The sequence below is a fragment of the Carettochelys insculpta genome, chromosome 7 (genome assembly GCF_033958435.1).
Source record: "Carettochelys insculpta isolate YL-2023 chromosome 7, ASM3395843v1, whole genome shotgun sequence".
Classification (NCBI taxonomy): Eukaryota; Metazoa; Chordata; order Testudines; family Carettochelyidae; genus Carettochelys; species Carettochelys insculpta.
In genome coordinates, this window is record NC_134143.1 from 3184613 (window position 1) to 3193671 (window position 9059).

The following is a 9059-nucleotide window of genomic DNA, read 5'->3' on the forward strand; positions in this document are numbered from 1 at the left end:
GTGATAGCCCCGCACAGGGCTGCTACTGCTTTTATTTTCCCCTAAAGGGCGGTGAAGCACTGCAATGTGTTACCTGAAGAGGTGGTGAAATCTCCATCCCTGGAGGTTTTTAAGCCCTGGCTTGACAAAGCCCTGGCTGGGATGATTTAGTTGGGGTTGCTCCTGCTTTGGGGAGGAGGCTGGACTCAATGATCTCCTGAGGTCCCTTCCAGCCCCAGGATTCTGTGGTTCTAAGCCCATAGCCACAGGAATGGGCCTGGAAAGCAGATTAGCTGTCTGGTGGAAGCTTTGTGGGGCCAGGTGCTGAGAAAGCCCCGGGCAGAGAGAGGGAGTCCTGGGAGACACAGGATCTGCAGAGAAGCAATGAGGACACAGTCCATGCTGACAGGTGAGGGTGAGAGGTGTCCAGAGGGCAATGCCAGCCAGCCCCAAAGGGTGAGGGGCAGGTGGGGAGGTCTGGAGCCATTGTTCAGGGCTTTGCTTCCTGCAGTCTGAGTTCAATGTCAGAGGCACCTCCTGGGGCTGCCTTACTGAGGCACAGCCCTAAAGCTCTCTGAGCTGCTTCCCTCTCCTGTCCTGCACGAGAGTGAGTGGGGTGACTGGCGCCTGTTGGAGCCAGGTCTTTGGCCCAGCCAGATGGAAGGGTTCAGGCGATCGTTTGGTGTCCTGGAACTTGGCAGTGTGCCCAGAGATCCCTGGAGTCCTGATGCTGGTGTGATCTTGTGAGCCTGGGGCAGCCCTCCCTGGAAATGCCGTGTCTCTCCTGCTGAAGGCTCTGGTGCAGTGAGAAGTGATTTAAACTCCCCACTCGCATGTCCACAGCGCTCTTCTGACCCCAATAGGCCCCCTGCCGCCCACCCCTGCAGTGTGGGAAACAAAAGTTTGTGACCAAGAGAAAACAAAGGAACAGGACGGGAGGTGTAACAAGGCAGGTCATAGACATACAAAGCCTTCAGAAGCCTTCTTCCACGCCGTGCGAGGGAGTGTGCAGGCCTGATATTCCCTCTGCAGCACACCCCCAGCTGGGGCAGGTCATTCACTGCTTTTCTCAGAGCTCTGCTTGTCAAAAGGTGACCCCAGAGGGGAGGAGCAGGAACCTGGGAAAGGTGCAGCCTCCCTCTGACCTTCCTGGTGATATGTGGCTTGTGTTTCCTCTGTCCCAGCCACAAGCTGCCCAGCATGTAGCCTGGAAGCCTCAGGGTTATGCGCATGGGCATGGCCAAAGAGACCTGCTGAGCCTTCAGCTGGGCCCAGCAGCAGACAGAGCAGTGACCCCACCACAGACTCCCCTGCCCTCTTCCACACACTGGTCACAGACAGCCCCTAGGCAGTGTCTCAGGGTGTGTGCTGCTGTGTTGTCCTGGTTACAGGATGTGGCTAAAACACAGCCCTCGCTGTGAGCAGCATTTGAACCTGCGCAGGGAAACCCCATTGGATTTCAAGTCCAACACCTTAACCACTCAGCCATCACAGCTGTGCAACTTTTCTTTGCCCCCCAGGCCAGAGACCCTGGTGAATGCTCAGTGGGCTGAGGCTGGTCAGGAACACTGCCAGACAGCTGGGGGGGTTTGCTGCCCTCCCCTTTCCTCAGCCCCGGCCCCGGCAGTGTCCCTGGAAGCTGTGTGCTTGGGCGGCTGCTCAGGAGAGATGCAGGTGCTGCTTGGCTAATTAGCAGAGCCCCACAGGCAGCAGCCGGTGTTTCTCTTGGAGGTGCACATCTGCCCAGGCCTTGGTGCACAGAGCAAAATGTATTCTACATCCCCAGGGAGCATTCGAGGGAACTGTAGCCCTGGGGCAGCAGATGGTGGGGGAGCGGGATCATGCTGCCCTGGCTAAAGTTTAATGTAAAATCGGAAAAATCACAGCTTTCTAATTCAGAAAATATTGTTGCCACAAGGTGCAAATAGAAGAACATTTTCATTTACGCTCAGCAGGTTTCCAAAAGCCGGCACCTAGACACACTTCTCACAGTGGAATCACTTCCTTTGTTATTCTTCCCTCACATCTCTCCCCAGGTGGAACTTCTCCCAATGGCCTCCTTTGAATTTCAACGGCAGCATTTCTAGAGATCCCACACGTGGAGCCAAACAAAACAAGGATTAAATGGTCAGCCTGGGCTGTGCAGCGACAATGTACATGTGCCAGAGACACCACAGCGACCTCATGTGCAGCCGCTCTCCCGTCAGGGCTGGTTCTCTATGCAAGGCAGGGCACAAACACCCTCCTGAGCTCCAGCTCTGAAAATGCCTCGGAGAAAAGTCATAGAATTAGATAAGCAAGAGACTGAAATTTTGTCTGTAGCCAGTCTCAGCTCAGGGAAACACCACTGCAGAACTATGAACTCTGCCTCCTCCGACAGGTGGACTTTCCCCATTTAGAGACCATCCCCCACTCAATGCAAGGGGCCAGATCCTTGCTGCACCTGGTGCAGCTCTGGAGGACCCCAAAGGAGCATCGATGTCACATTTCCACTTTCCCCTCCACACCCAGCTCCTGCAGAACTGAGAGCAGCACCAGCAATGCTCTCAGGTGCGCTTACCGGTCTCTGATCACTCAAGGCCTCAACGTCAGCGGCTCATCAAAGTGCGGCTACACCCGCATCTCTGTGGCTTGCTGTCCTCGCACAGCGCATCACAGAATGCAGCTCACACGAGCGTTTTCTTCACACGAGTGTTTCCTACAGGCTGAGCGCTTGGGTCACCACCCAGGAGCAATTCAAATGCCGCCCAGCTGATTAGCAGAGCGCGCCCAGCTGGCAGTGTGTGTGTTCATTGGCGGTGCTGATCCGCACATGCCTCGGTGTCTGTCTGTCCCATCCCTCCCCTGGGAAGGGCAGGTAGTTTCGACAGGGCTCATTCCCGCCCCCACACTCTGCTGTCTCTGCTCATGGCCTCTCGTCTGCAGGCTGCTCTGAACATGCTCACCAAGTGCCAGGCCTTGGGGTAAAGTGGAGACGGGATCCTGAGTGGTGTTGTCCCTCCTGGCTGGGTGCAGACAGCCATGGGGAACTCCAGCTCCATCCAGGTAAGTACCAGCCTGGAAGAGGCCAGGGGTAGCCAATTATGTGGGGTAGATGTTCATTGTTGGGGTATCACCAATTCCTGGTGCTCTTTTCCTGCCCAGAAAGGTGGGCGTGCGGCTGCTGAGGGAACACACGAGGGAGGCTCTTGGCATCATCATCACCATCATAATCAACCATGGGCTCAGCGCCCGTTGGTGTCCGATGCCTCCCTCACTGTTTCCTTCCATGGCTCCCTGCTGTGTGAGCAGCAGCCCAGGAGAAGGCCCAGCACAGTCACCTCCTGAATGGGTGGGGGTGGGGGAGGTGGCACTTGGCCGGACCAGATAGAAGGCTGTGGCCAGGAGCAAGAGGCTGGCAGGGAGGGTTTTGCCTGGGGTGGGTGAGAGAAGAGGCAGTTCCCTTCATTCTGAGCAGTGCTGGGCGAGATGTGCCGCTCGTATCTCTCTCTTCCAGGGTTATGATCGAAGCAGAGGGAGGGGAGGAGGGAGCTTTGCTCCAGGCCTTGCCCCAGGGCCGTGTCTCAGGGTTTCCCTTTCCGCTCTGCAGAGGCAAGGGGTGAAGGGGTTTCAGGGACAGCCCTGGCCCTGGGTGCCCCACCCCTGGGAACCACTGGAACAGCTCCCCCTCTCTGAACTCGCCAGCACAGCCCAGTGGTTCTGCAAAACAGCTGAGAGGCTGCCAGAAATATTTGGCCAGGCACCAGTGAGTGCTGGTTCCCTCCCCTCCATTTGCCTGGCAGGTGCACGGCCAGGGGAGCCACAGTGCCTTGCTGGGACTTTTCTCCCAACTCATTTGGGTTTTGTCAGTGACAAAGGGACACGGGAGGAGAGTGACCCTTCTTGTCCTGCCCTGCCCCACCTGCAGAGGTTGCCGTCTTCCAAGCAGCTGTCACAGACGCCTTTTCCCAAGCTCCAGGCTGCAACTGGATTCTTTCCACCCCTCCTCTCTCATCAGCCTTTTCCTGCCCCATCATGGGCTGGGCCTGCCAAGGGGGGTCTCCTCTGCTCCCCTGCCAAGCATAGGAGAACTTTAGGGAATACATATGTCAGGAATGTGGCAGCAGGAACACAAGGCTGCTGAAGGCTGGGAGGAATGTGTCTCCCAGAGATCATTTGCATGAGAATGCAAAGGTGTGCACGTGTGATACCTTTTCAGGCAAAGCCTAATGGGTAGCAAGTCAGCCATGAGATTTGGTCTATTGTAAACATGTAGTTGTAAAATCACAATTGAAGCTGACACTCAGTGTGGGAGCTGTGAGCTCTCACCAATGCTCTGGGTTGTTGTGGGGGACAGGGCAGTCGCCATAGCTGTGTCAGACATTGATTACACAGGGCTCCCTGGTTTAAAGCATTGTGAAAAAGAAGAGGAAGGGTAATAATAGAGTTAGCTTGTTCAAGGCCATGGTCTTGCTTATGTTTTGGCCATGTAGCTATAAGCTTGTTTTGACTAATTCTTTCTATTTGTTCAAAGGTAGAATTGGATGTTAGGGTGTTTATGAAACCTCATATGAGAACTATGAAGAGCTGGAATCACAGACTGGCAGCTGAGGCCCTGCAGAGCTGAAATCACAGGGTTCTGTCTTAGGGTGATCCCAAGCAGTGGGGTTGAGAGTGATGATGGTGATTGGCAGGCAGGAATGAGAGCAGTGGGTGGGCAGCTGGTAGGAGCAGCAGGGGACAAGGGCAACTGGTGGGCAGCTGGTAGGAGAAGCGGCATTGGACGAGTGTGGGCTGTGGCTGGTGGCAGGAAGGGGAGGCTGCAGACAAGTGGACAGCTAGTACTGCCCTGGTGATGTATCTGCGGGCTCTGGGTTTGGGACTGCACCGCAGAAGGTTCACCCTGTAACTGTGTGTGGGGTAAAGGGCCAAGAGCCCCAGCAAGAGACTGGGTTCTACTGCATATGGGGATGGGATCTGGGTGAAGGGGGTTTGTCTCTTCTTTGCTTAGATACACTGCGTCTGTCACTGTAACCTTGGGGTAGGTTATGGTCATTAAACAAGCCATTTCTATCTCAGATTCTGTGCTTGTGACGGGGCGGGGGGGCGGGGAAGAAACAGCCTTACAGGCACCCAGCGGTGGGCGGGGGGGGGGGTGAAATTGTCCCAGGCCACTGGGTGGGGGCTCGAGCCAGTTGGTTGTATCCTTGACAGGAAAACCCCACAAGAGTTGAACTGGGCCCTTCTGGCAGGCATCTGGCATTAATAGAAGGGTTACACATAGAACAAGACACCACTAGGAATTAAACCCCAGATCTCCTACTTATGCGGTAGCTATGGTAATCAGCTAAGCCAGGGTGCCCCTCTCTCAGGAGTGCTCTTTGGTGACTGGAAGTCGCTGTGTTAGTCTGTATCTTAAACCAAAAAATCAGCCCTATGGCACTTTAAAGACTAGTGAAATAATTGGTGAAGTGATGAGCTTTGGTGGGGCTGACCAACATGGACTGCCCAGAGCAACACCTTCCAGCTCCCCAGCACAGACATAAGGGCAGTGGGAGTTGCAGCCCAGAGGGCACTGAGGATTGGAGCAGTTGTTGGGTTTCTTATGTGCCTTTTTTGCTCCAGATCCTTAGGGGGTGTTTACACAAGGGGCTGCCAGGGGCAGGACATGAGCCCTGCAGGGCAGGGGTGGGTGTGGCAGTGACATCACAAGGGCCTGTTGAAGAACCTTAATTGATTGGTTAAAGGTGGTGGGGAGGCGGTGACCTCAGACAGTCCAGAACAATAGGGCCATCTCAGAGCCCAGGAGAGGAGAACTGTCTGCCAGCGGGTCAGCCAAGGAACTCCTCGCACCCGGAGATGGCCGGCTTCCCAGTGACCGCCGTGCTGGGCGCAGCAGGCTCAGAGACGGACGGCCTCCTGACGGAGCCCTCTGGACTGAGCTCCCCCTTGGTGCTTGACATAAAACATCATGGCTGTATTGTCCATGGAGACCCAAACCACTTTACCTGCAAGGTGAGGGCGGAAGATCTCGCACGCTCTGTGAACCACCTGTAACGCTTTGACATTTCTGTGGAGGGGCACCTCCTGCACGGGCCAGCTACCTTCGGTGCACCAGCTGCACCTGCGCATGCAGCAAGCGCACACACATCTCCACTGAATGGACACGAGCAACCGCCTGGAGAAGAACTGATAACAATAAATAGAAATCAGATGGCAGAATGATAGAAAATTGATAATAGAAGCAAAAGGACACAGGAGAAAACTCTATGGGCAGCAAATTTAAGGACAATAAGATGGAGTTATTTAAGCATTTTAGGATAAAAAAGAATCAGTATTGGTCTATTACTAGATTGAAATGGAGAAAAACATGAAGTTTTGTGCGTAAGCTTGTCTCTTTCACCAACACAGAATCACAGAACTGAAGGGAACCTCGAGAGGACATCTAGTCCAGTCCCCTGCACTCATGACAGGAGCATCCATTCATTCAATAAAAGCTCTTACTTTGCCCACCTTGTTGCTACTAAGTTTAGACATTTTAAATGCAGCAAATCTGAAAGGATCCAAGAGTTTTAAAAGAGCTAGCCAAGGAGTCTGCTGAACTATGAATGTTGATTGTGAGGAACTGGAAGAAAGTGAATGTGCCAATGTTTAAACAGGGAAAACAGACTGAACTGGGTAGTTATAGGCCTGTTTGCCAGAACCTGATTTCAGGAAAAATAATGGAGCTTCTGGTATGGGACTTGATAAAAAAATGAAAGGAAGATAATGCTAATCACATGGGTTTATGGAGAACAGCTCCTGTGAAGCTAACCTGAGATTTTCACCAGATTACAAAGCTGGTCGAATAACATCATAGAGTTGATACAATTGACTTATTCTGGTGTAAAGCACTTGCCTTGGTACCACACAACATTTTGATTAAGAACCGAGAATGATCCAATATAAACATAACACACACGACATGGATTAAAAGAACTGTCTCACCAATTGGTTTCAAAATGTAAGTGTAAACAGGGAGTCCTACTCAAGCTGAGGGTGTTTCTCATGAGGCGTTACAGGGACTCTTGACTCACCGCTATGTAACATTTTTAGGAGTGACCTGGAAGGCAACATCAAGTTATTATGGACCAAGTTGAGAGAGGACACAAAGGGTGAATCTGCACTAGAAACTAACTTCAGAGTTAACTTCCAAGTTAGGCGCGACTTCGAAGTAGGCAGCAGAGAGTCTACACACATTTGCCCTTTGGGAGCTAACGTCGAAGTCTTTACTCCATTCCTGGGGATGGAGAAGTGCCCAGCTTCGAAGTCTGGTGTGTGTCCATACTTAACTTCATGGTTATTTTTGTAGTGTAGACGCAGGCAAAGACTGCGGGAGCAGTAAACAATGAAGGGTACAGACAGGTCACTAACCCAAACCAATCTGGACACCTTGATGAACAAAGTGCAATGAAATATGTGTTTCTGTACAGCCCAATTGAAGGTCATACATATAGGAGCAAAAGAAGGACCATTCTGACAGGGTGGGAAATTTACTGGCAGTGTGGGGCTCGGGCAGCTCAGGTTAGAGGGTGGGTGGCTGGCCCCAGCAGGGTGGGGCTTGGGCAGCCAATGGCTCGGGTGGCTTGGCCTGGAAGGCTGCCTACCCTGCTTGATGGCTCATCCTGTACCGCCTGCTATCTTGTTGGCCCATTGGGAAAACAAGGGTACAGCTGAAGGCTCAGCAGGTCGGTTTGGCCATGCCCATGCACATAACCCTGAGGCTTCCAGGCTACACGCTGGGCAGCTTGTGGCTGGGACAGAGGAAACACAAGCCACGTGGCACCAGGAAGGTCAGAGGGAGGCTGCATCTATCCCAGGTTTCTGCTTCTTCCCTCTGGGGTCACCTTTGTACAATCAGAGCTCTGAGAAAAGCACTGAATGACCCACCCCAGCTGGGGGTGTGTTGCAGAGGGACTTTCAGGCCTGCAAACTCCCCAGCACGGCATGGAAGAAGGCTTCTGAAAGCTTTGTATGCCTGTGACCTGCCTTGTAACACCTCCCGTCCTGTTCCTTTGTTTTCTCTTGGTCACAAACTTTTGTTTCCCACACTGCAGGGATGGGCGGCAGGGGGCCTATTGGGGTCAGAAGAGCGCTGTGGACATGCGAGTGGGGAGTTTAAATCACTTCTCACTGCACCAGAGCCTTCAGCAGGAGAGATACGGCATTTCCAGGGAGGGCTGCCCCAGGCTCACAAGATCACACCAGCATCAGGACTCCAGGGAGCTCTGGGCACACTGCCAAGTTCCAGCGCACCAACCGATCGCCTGAACCCTTCCATCTGGCTGGGCGAAAGACCTGGCTCCACCAGGCGCCAGTCACCCCACTCGCTCTCGTGCAGGACAGGAGAGGGAAGCAGCTCAGAGAGCTTTAGGGCTGTGCCTCAGTAAGGCAGCCCCAGGAGGTGCTTCTGACATTGAACTCAGACTGCAGGAAGCAGAGCCCTGAACAATGGCTCCAGACCTCCCCACTGGCCCCTTACCCTTTGGGGCTGGCTGGCATTGCCCTCTGGACACCTCTCACCCTCAGCTGGCAGCATGGACTGTGTCCTTATTGCTTCTCTGCAGATCCTGTGTCTCCCAGGTCTCCCTCTCTCTGCCCGGGGCTTTCTCAGCACCTGGCCCCACAAAGCTTCCACCAGACAGACACTGTGTTTTCCAGGCCCATTCCTGTGGCTATGGGCTTAGAACCACAGAAACCCGGGGCTGGAAGGGACCTGATGAGATCATTGAGTTCAGCCTCCTCCCCAAAGCAGGAGCAACCCCAACTAAATCATCCCAGCCAGGGCTTTGTCAAGCCAGGGCTTAAAAACCTCCAGGGATGGAGATTTCACCACCTCTTCAGGTAACGCATTGCAGTGCTTCACCGCCCTTTTGGGGAAAATAAAAGCGGTACCAGCCCTGTGCTCTTACTGTCATGACTTGGATTTGAACCAAGGTTTCTGCAGCTACAGTGCAGAGTACTAACCACTGTACGACCATGGAAGATTTCCAGTGAGTTTTCCTTTCTAGGGCATCACCCCCCAGTCTGGAGCCTGGACCACTGCTCCAGCTGTAGGCAGG

The 9059-nt window shown here is 53.6% G+C and overlaps 1 non-coding gene across 1 annotated transcript; it reads right to left on the reverse strand.

Annotated features, from left to right (window-relative positions):
* Positions 1-1392: 1392 nt before the first annotated feature.
* On the reverse strand, positions 1393-1474 carry TRNAS-UGA (transfer RNA serine (anticodon UGA)). The gene has a single exon. It is a non-coding gene; the product is annotated as a tRNA-Ser (tRNA).
* Positions 1475-9059: the final 7585 nt, after the last annotated feature.